Source organism: Penaeus vannamei, chromosome 1, assembly GCF_042767895.1.
Source record: "Penaeus vannamei isolate JL-2024 chromosome 1, ASM4276789v1, whole genome shotgun sequence".
NCBI lineage: Eukaryota > Metazoa > Arthropoda > Malacostraca > Decapoda > Penaeidae > Penaeus > Penaeus vannamei.
Genome location: NC_091549.1, coordinates 19,558,013 through 19,568,012, shown reverse-complemented (window position 1 = coordinate 19,568,012; position 10,000 = coordinate 19,558,013).

Genomic DNA, 10,000 nt, shown 5'->3' with positions numbered 1-10,000 from the left:
ACCTATTATTGATGCTCTAATGGAGTTTTACATATCACTTTTACAAGAACCACATGAAAATATTGCAAATCCTTATGGCAGCATGTAATAGAACTATTATTCAGCTACAAAATGAGCCATAATACTTTAAAATCGGACCGAAAATACGTGTGCTATGCGTAAAAATGTGAAGGACCTAATAATCGCGATCTTTTTCCTTTTTATTATATTTACATTTTACATGACAAATCATGTACAGGATACTTGTATTTGATGTAATTACCTATCATTTACCTATTATTGATGCTCTAAAGGGGTTTTACAATGTATAATATTTGTCGAAAGAATAACTTCTCCAGTCGGACGGGTCGGGTACCAAACGCATACTTTTCCCCGCGCGGCCGGGCCGTCCTGGACCATGAAAATCGTCTTTTTAAATCTGCGGAATAACTCTACGGGGTCATGGAAAGACGAAAAACAATAACATGGTGATGTGAAAGTATATATATAAGGTATATGAGCTAATATTTCTAAAAGTTATGAATACATTTTAACGAGATTTTAACCAAAGGTGAGTTTTAACCTAACTTACACGCTTATTGCAGTTTGGTGGTGATGCGGACCATGGTTTGGATCCAGGATTTTTTTTTCTAACTCAAAAAGTTATAAACAGATTTGAATAATTTTTTTCCTGAGGTTTGTCTTAGCCTAATTAATATTCCATATTCTAATTAAATTTTGGTGGTGATCCGGAACATTTGGCAAAACTACCACCCATGGGGGGGGAGGAGGTTTGCATTTTCGAAATGTTTTGCTATTGATCAAACTATGTATGATGATAATATAAAGAAAAGAAAATACACCATATGAATAACATATCATGTTTAGTTATTTGTATGGAAAATTTCTTCATTATCGTTTTTTGGACGCTTGCCGGATTTTTTTTAGATTATTCCGAAAAAAAGAAGGTTGGTCTCATCTTATGTGAAATTTGATAAGCTTTCAGAAAACCATTTTTTATTATCTCTAATCATTGCGTCACAATTGCCGATTTTCTAAGGTAACATAAAAAAATAATATTTCAGTCGACATCGAAAATCGCTGCTACCACCTAAAAAATAACGGTCGGGCCTTGAAATTTTCAGGGGAGAACCGGAGGCCTAGAAACTCCTTGAAAATGCATTAAAATCAATTTCGGCAAGAGGGGCGAAAATTGCCGAAAAAGGGTTTTAAGAACTTTGCCATCGTGTTACCAAAAGCAAGAGTAAACTTAATCTAGGGGTAATTATTTTCCAATAGTGTTTTTAACTGTTTCCTGATTTCAAAGCTCAGATTACCCATATAGGGTAGTTAAAAATATCTATGGTCTCTTGACCATGAAGACAATTTGTTGATAGGTGAATCTCTTACACAGAAAGGTTTTAGTAATTTTATCGAACAGCTATAATGGGTATCCATTTGTACCAAAAAGTTTTTTTCAGATAGAACTTTTCATTATGAAAAGGCAGTCCATGTGGTGCATAAATAGAAGGTTCTAGTTATTAGAGTTTTAACACTGTTGATTTTGTAAATATACAAGATAAAACTGAGAAAGTGTAGGCTGAAGCCAGTGAAACTTAGTTTACGGTAAATGCTAGTATGGAAGATACCACTGTTGTTAGTGATCATAGTATCTAAAAATGGCAATTGGCTGTCCTTTTGTAATTCACAGGTAAATTTGATGCTGGGGTATTTGGCATTTAGGTAATCTAGAAAAACGATTAATGTGTGAAGGGTGTTTAAAGAGCAGATAAGTGTCGTCGATATACCCACGATAATGTAGAGGTTTGAATTCAGGCGGCCAATATTCCAGCCATTTTTTTTTCATGATGACTTAGAAATGCATTAGCACAGGCGGGGCTAAGTGGAGAACCCGTAACTACACCATCTGTTTGTGTAGATAAGCAATCGTTAACGTAAAAATGGGCTGTGATTTCCAATATTTTTTGAACTCTCACGTCTTCAAAAACAATGAAACATTCAATTTTATGACTTTTGTACAGAACTACCCTATGGCTGCAACTTTTTATTTTAAATTTCGACTTCACGAAAATCAAAAAAAACTTTTACAAGAAGCACAGGCAAAAATTGAAAAAAAGGAACAAGTTGTAATTATTTTATTTTTCTATAAAATGAGGCATATGTTGATTTTTGAAAAATTGCACCTGTGACAACCCCCCCCCCACCCCACCCCTATCCCTAAAGGTGGTGTACCGAAATATCGACATTTTTAGTTTTCCCAATCTTTTCATGGTTATTTTGGTATTAACATAACAAGTATAAGATTCTTCCTTTACCATAATCCTCTATCATCTACCTGCATTCCGGTCTTGCAGAACATTGCCAGCACGTAACGGTTTCTCAAAATCTTATGTATAGTGTAGTAAGGTGGCAGTGCTTTTGGGTGTGTATAGGCCTACATTGACCATTTAATAAAATTTCTCTAAAATCCCCCCCAAAAAACACAGACATTCTGATTTCGTATCTGAATAGAACAACCTTTCTACTGTGATATGCACAAGCCAATATTTAGAAGTCGATTTCTTTTTTTTTGTAAATATTTTACGAAGGCTATCTCTACACCCTAAAAAGGGATACTGAAAATATGTCACTTTCATAAGACGCACATGAAAAAAATTGCAAATCCTTATAGCAGCATGTAATAGATCTACTATCCAGCTACATAATGGACCATAATACGTTAAAATTGGATTGATAATACGAGTGCTATGCATAAAAATGTAAAGGACCTAGACATCGCAATCTTTTTCCTTTTCATTGTTTTTACATTTTACATGACAAATCATGTACGAAATACTTGTATATGATATAACTATCTATTATTTACCTATTATTGTTGCTCAAATGGGGTTTTACAACGCAAAATATTGGTAAAAAAAGTAACCATTCTCCAGCCGAACGGGTATCATAAGCGTCCCGTTCTCAACGCGGCCCGGCGTCGGCGTGGCTCACGTGTCTTTGCACTCGCGGATCCGTGGTGTTTAACTTTACTGGGCCACATAGCCAATTTTCACACAGACTCCCGCCAAAAGACGAAATACAAGTACAGGGCAGTGTAAAAATATGTATGTAAGGTATGTAAGCACATATAGATAATTTTCGTGTACCCCATGACCCTTTTTCAATTTATATTGTTAGTACAGTTTGTTTCTTTGTTTTTTGTTGTTGACGTTTTTGTTTGTGTTTTCTTATATTTCTAAGCTATGAATACATTTTAATGAGATTTTGACCTAAGGTGTGTTTTAGACTTAGATGCCGATTGCACTTTGGTAGTAGTGCGGACCATGGTTCGGATCCAGGATTTTGTTTCTAACTCAAGAAGTTATAGATAGATTACCTGTGTATCTTAGCCTAACTAATATTCCATAAAATTTAGTTGGTAATCGGGTGGGGGAGGTAGTTTTCGAAATGTTTTGCTCATAGATCAAACTGACCATGTATGATGAAAATAAAGAAAATAAAATACTCTATATGAGTGGCTTATCATATATATTTATATGAAAAAAAATCTTTATTGTTTTTGGATGCTTGCCAGATTCTAAAAATTATTCTGAAAAAATGGTTGGTCTCATCTTACGTGCTATTGAATAAGCTTTCAGCAAATATCTATTTAATTATCTCTAATCATTACGTCACAATTGCTGATTTTCTAAAAAATTAACATTTCGGTCGACATCGAAAGGGCCGCTGCCAGCTGAAAAATAGCAGTTGGACCTTGAAATTTTCAGGGGAGAAGTGGGGGCCCTGATCTTGAAAATGCATTTAACTCGATTTCGGCTAGATGGGCGAAAAATGGCGAAAAAAGACCTGATGGTCCCCTGAAGCTATGCGAATTCTCGCCTATCACCCAAGCTCAATGTACGTGTAGTTGTCTAAGGTTTCATGTCAGTCCAGTTATTTGTCTTACCAAATATGCTTGGCTGCGTTATAACTACATTTTTTTTTGGAGGATGTTCGTACAATACCCTATTGCCAGGTTCTTATTTTTTCCCGGAAGATGTTTACTCTGCGGTTGCCCCCAAATTATGGTATCAGGAATATAATCGTTATAGTACATGATTATTATGGTTTAGCCATTATAGTATCAGGAGTCCTCGGGTTTGTAAAGGGATCTGGTTATGGAGGGAATGCCTGATTTATTGCACTGAACAGGAAAGTCTCAATCACTACAACACTGTCATTCTTTGGGCTCTAGTATCACTGTGCCATTGATCAGGAGCGCAGTAAAATGCTTGCATTGCCAGTCAACCTTCAGGGTAGACTTAGCCCCTTCGGGATCGAGTTTTTGTTCGTTCTCGAAACTTGTCTTCTAAAGGGAACGAGTCTGTTAACCGGAAGCTGTTTTGCTTGTTCATACAGGACAAATGAATTTTCAGTGACATCGAAATTATTTTGATTGCAATAAGAATAACATAGTGTATAGAAGTTCATATGATGGCACTAACGAAGATAAGGAAGATAAAAATGCAATAGCAATGGCACAGCAAGATCATAATTCATACTGTTAATAATATCCATTAATAATTCTCTAGTGAAACCAAACCAACGGAGGCGCTAGAAAAGTTGAATCACGAACGATGATGGCGATGGTCTTGATAACAGTTGCTATAACATCGCCTTTTGATATATTGCTGATAATACCTATGTTTTATGAGATGGTCTAACATCTTTAATTCTCTCTCCAGTGAAACCGAACCAACAGAGACGCCAGAAAAGTAAGATAGTTGTCTTAATAATGCTTGACATAACATCACTGTTGATATATTGCAAATAACATCCATATTTTTTATATATATGATCTAGCAACCACCATTTTCTGCAGTGAAACCGAAGAAACGGAGACGCCAGAAAAGTAAGATGGTCTTGATAATGTGTGAGATAACTTCACTGTTGATATATTGCAAATAATATCCACATTCTTTTATATGTAAGATGATCAAGCCACGGACGAACGATGATGGGGATGGTCTTGATAATAGTTGCTATAACATCGCCTTTTGATATATTGAAATAATATCTATGTTTTATGAAATGGTCTAACATCTTTAATTCTCTCTCCAGTGAAACCGAAGAAACGGAGACGCCAGAAAAGTAAGATAGTGGTCTTATTAATGTTTGACATGACATCACTGTTGATATATTGCAAATAATATCCATATTTTTTATAAATATGATCTAGCAACCACTATTTTTCTGCAGTGAAACCGAAGAAACGGAGACGCCAGAAATGTAAGATGGTGGTCTTAAATGTGTGAGATAACTTCACTGTTGATATATTGCAAATAATATCCATATTTGTTATATATATGATCTAGCAACCACTATTTTCTGCAGTGAAACCGAAGAAACGGAGACGCCAGAAAAGTAAGATGGTGGTCTTAATAATGCTTGACATAACATCACTGTTGATATATTGCAAATAATATCCACATTCTTTTATATGTAAGATGATCTAGCAACCACTATATTTCTGCAGTGAAACCGAAGAAACGGAGACGCCAGAAATGTAAGATGGTGGTCTTAATAATGTGTGAGATAACATTACTGTTGATATATTGCAAATAATATCCATATATTCTTGCAACCACTATTTATCTGCAGTGAAACCGAAGAAACGGAGACATCAGAAGGGTAAGAGTTGATCGAACCCTCAATCGCATGTTTGAAAATAAAAATATTTTAACAACCAGTACTTATATTTCCAGTGAGACTGAAACAACAGAGCCAGTGGGCCAGTAGGAGTTGATGGCACAAAAGGCGCGGTTCAACTGTCCATATATTTACTGAATCCACTTTTTGATGGATTCTGCCCACTGGAACAAACCGTTGGCGCCCACCCATCCCTGATTCAAAATCATGTCGAGAAACTATAGTATACTGTGAATGTTTTTAAATGTGCTAAAAGTGTTATTATTTTTAAATATGCATTGAATTGTTCATTAACATTTATATGTATCGCAGCATCTGTAAGCATATATATTTGCATCTTGACTTTTTCATATAGAGTTATAAATAACAAAAATCCACAACTGACGTCCAAGTATTAAGAAACGTGACTCCAGTGGACTGATGGTCCAGGGATTCCAGTCTGTGGGCAGTAGAGCCGGGCATTAAGGTGATGGTAATTTTTTTGGTAATGATGAAGTGACAACAGATATTGTTGATAATTTTGAGAACACCTGCATTGCATGTTAAGTTGATATCAGTTGACTTAGCATCATGATTGTTAAACAAAATTATTTTTAGTCCCAATAAATTATCTCATACATACCAGATTGTATCCTTTATAGCATCAAGATCTGTGTTATTACTCTGATTATCATTATTGCAGTTGTTGATTTTCTAGTCAGACTGTTGAGTGTAGTCTATTAATCGATAAACAGACTCAAAGGGCATTAAAATGTATACATTTCTGTAATCGTAAACCTAAATGAAAGTAAAGCATACTTCAAGGGAATTTTTTCATATCCCATTCCTTATAGAGCATTCATTTTCGCATTTAAAGGTCACTCTTTACTGTGAAATCCCCATGAATGGGTTTGCTCGATAAGTCTCGAACTAACCTGCCACCATTGGTCCTTTCAGAGGCCCATTCCCAAGTAAGGTAAGTACTCGTCGTTCCCAACATAAGTTGCAGCATCGTTAACTCTCCCAACTCCAGCTCTGTCTCCTGTCTTTTAGTCTGTGTCTTTGACGCTAATCCGTGCAGTATAGCTGGTCTTACTACTTGTAAATTTCCCTCTCACTCTTGCAAATACCCTTCTATCATGCCAAAGGACGAGGCTTCGGTGGAACGTGAGATGACCATAACTTGAGATTATTCTGTTGCAAATGTGGGATGCCATCGTGTCCCCCAGGTCTCAATTCCAATGCAGTGTTCACTTGGGCAATGGCAGCCTGACTTTCTTCTCTTTTGTAGCTCACTGACAGAGTACAGTCATCAGCATATGCTGTGATTCCAGGAACTAGCTGAAGGGGATCATTTATGAACACATTCCAGAGAATGGGTCCTAGCAGTGATCCCTGTGGCACTGATGCTTTTATTGGATACTGTTTTGATTGATGGCCTTTTACAACGACAGAGAAGGTTCTATCATGGAGGTGCAGGTCACCTGAGATGCCTAAAGAGGCGAGTTTGGAGAGAAGGCCACCGTGCCAGACCCTGTCGAAAGCTCTGGCAATGTCAAGGGCAATGACAATGGTGTTTCTCCGTGTCCAGTGCGTCACTTCATGACTGAGAAAGTGACATTCACATATCAGATGTTGATCTCTTCTTTCGGAATCCATGTTGCCGATCTGAAATCAGGTGATTTTGATCGAAGACATTTTCAGTGTGGTCGGCAATAATTCTCTCAAATAGTTTGCTAAATATGGAAAGCAGAGAAATTGGTCTGTAATTCTTTGGATCCGACCTGCTACACTTTTTGTGCATAGGAACTACACGTGCATGTTTCCAGATCCTGGGCCACATCTTTTCTTTCAAACAACAGTTGAAAGCCATTGCAAGTGGAGTTGCAAGTTCAACACATTTTTTCAGGAAGAATGGGCTGATATTATCAGGACCAACTGCCTTGTTAATGTCAAAAAAATTCAGGATAATCACTCGGTTGGCTTGGATGTGGAGAGTATATACAGAGATGTTTTTGTAATTTGCCTTGGGAGAGGCGGTACATTTTCAGGGCTATCCACTTGCATTTTTGCACTGAAATGCCTAGCTAAGAAATCAGCTTTCTGGGCAGATGTGACAGCATGACTACTGTCAACGTCTTGGAGAGAAAGAATGGTGTCTTGCTTTAATTGTCCCTGTTTCTCTTTAACTAAGAACCACCATTGTTTGGATCTAACATTGGTTCCTCTCATGCGTGTTTGGATGTCCCTTTCCCAACGACTGAGTGATTGCCCATTGGGATGTGTCTCTCATATGTCGACATGCTTCTCGGTGTAAAGTTTTGTTATGGCAGGAAGGATGTTGCTTAACTCTAGTATCATCGTGAAGTTAGCTGTATATTCCAGTACGTCTTTCCCCCAAAGTTAGTGGACGGTGGGCCTAGGAACTATAGTCAAACTATAAATATACTTAATAAATTTGTAAATTCTTTTTGTACACAGTGTTATATTAACCCATTTTGTCATTCCTACATAATAGGACACTGAACAAAGAAGGGAACCACACCACAGAGACACTGTGGTTGACGAAAGAAAAAGAAACACTTATACAAGTGAAATAACTTGAAGTATATCGACACGAGAAAGACAATATCTATTCAATAAGAACCCATGAATTTGAAAAGTAATGATATATATGAATGAACATATCAAATTGACATTGACAAATATGAGAAACTGGGTAATTTAATTCAATTTAAGGTTTCCAGAATTAGTGATGAATGATGAAGCAGAATGATGCCATACTGATCTAGAGTAAAAAAAAAAAAAAAACAAAAAAACATTGAATCAATCTGAGATAACCTTTAATTAGATTTCGAGAGTAAAGTAATAACGAAGATTTATGTTAGGATTAACTATAACCCATAACAATTGGTGGCAGTCAGCGACGAGGAATTGGATGAGTGTATGGCATCAGACCAATTAGACGGCGGTAGACTCACAACCAAAGACTTTATACGGAAGACCGGAATGTCGAGTAAAATCATGTTAGTAATGCAGCGTTGGCGCAATAGATGACGGTAGTGAGCATCTCGTGACGTCATCCTATACCATCTGTATGTTTACATAGAAGCGCGAAAATTGGAATGACAGCTCCGACAATGCCAGGAAAGTCTCATCCTTGTTCTGCTTGTAAAAAGCAAAAAGAAGAGAATAAACAACTTATATTTCATATTTTTTCCCAAGGAAAAAAAAGGTTTGTAATTTTTTTTTTTTTTTGTAATATAAACATGGATATGTGATGTTCAGATTGACACAAGCAAACTATAAACTGGATCACATGAAATTAGTTTGAATGGTAAAGGTGTCAAGTCATGGTGCCCCTCTAAAAATGTAGTGGCTAAAAACCGACTTAATATTGTAGTGTAAGCCTTCATCTCTAATTTAAAGTAAGCTGTGGATATATTTGACATCAATATAGGGAAACAAATATGTCAGGTTGATGTTGTGTTCAGTTATAGTTATCACCCAAATCAGCATATATATTGATTAAACAGTTATCATTTCTTGGTACATCTGTATTAGTATATATATATATATATATATATATATATATATATATATATATATACAAAGACACACACAATCACACACACACACACACACACACACACACATATATATATATATATATATATATATATATATATATACATATACATATACATATACATATATATATATATATATATATATATATATATATATATATATATATATATATATATATATATATATATATATATATATATATATATATATATATATATATATATATGTATATGTATGTATATGTATGTATATATATGTATATATATGTACATATAAATATATATATGTATATATATATGTATATATCTGTATTTATATATAAATATATATCTGTATACACACACACACACACACACACACACACACACACACACACACACACATATATATATATATAAATATATATATATATATATATATATATATATATATATATATATATATATATATATATATATATATATATATATATATATATATATATATATATATATATGCTTCGGAGTATCCCATTTGGCTGTTTGTTTTCACCTCGCGGCCGTTTCTATGCGCCGTTGCTACACAGTGCCATATCGCCCTATTGTTTGGTACAGTAATATTTTTGCTTTAGTTACCCCAAGAAGTTTTCTTTCATCAATTAAAACTCATAGAAGACGAAGTACAGGGTATACTAACTTAACACACTACAATTATACTAAGACGGCTAATGCATATATATATTTTATCATATGAATGGACGTTT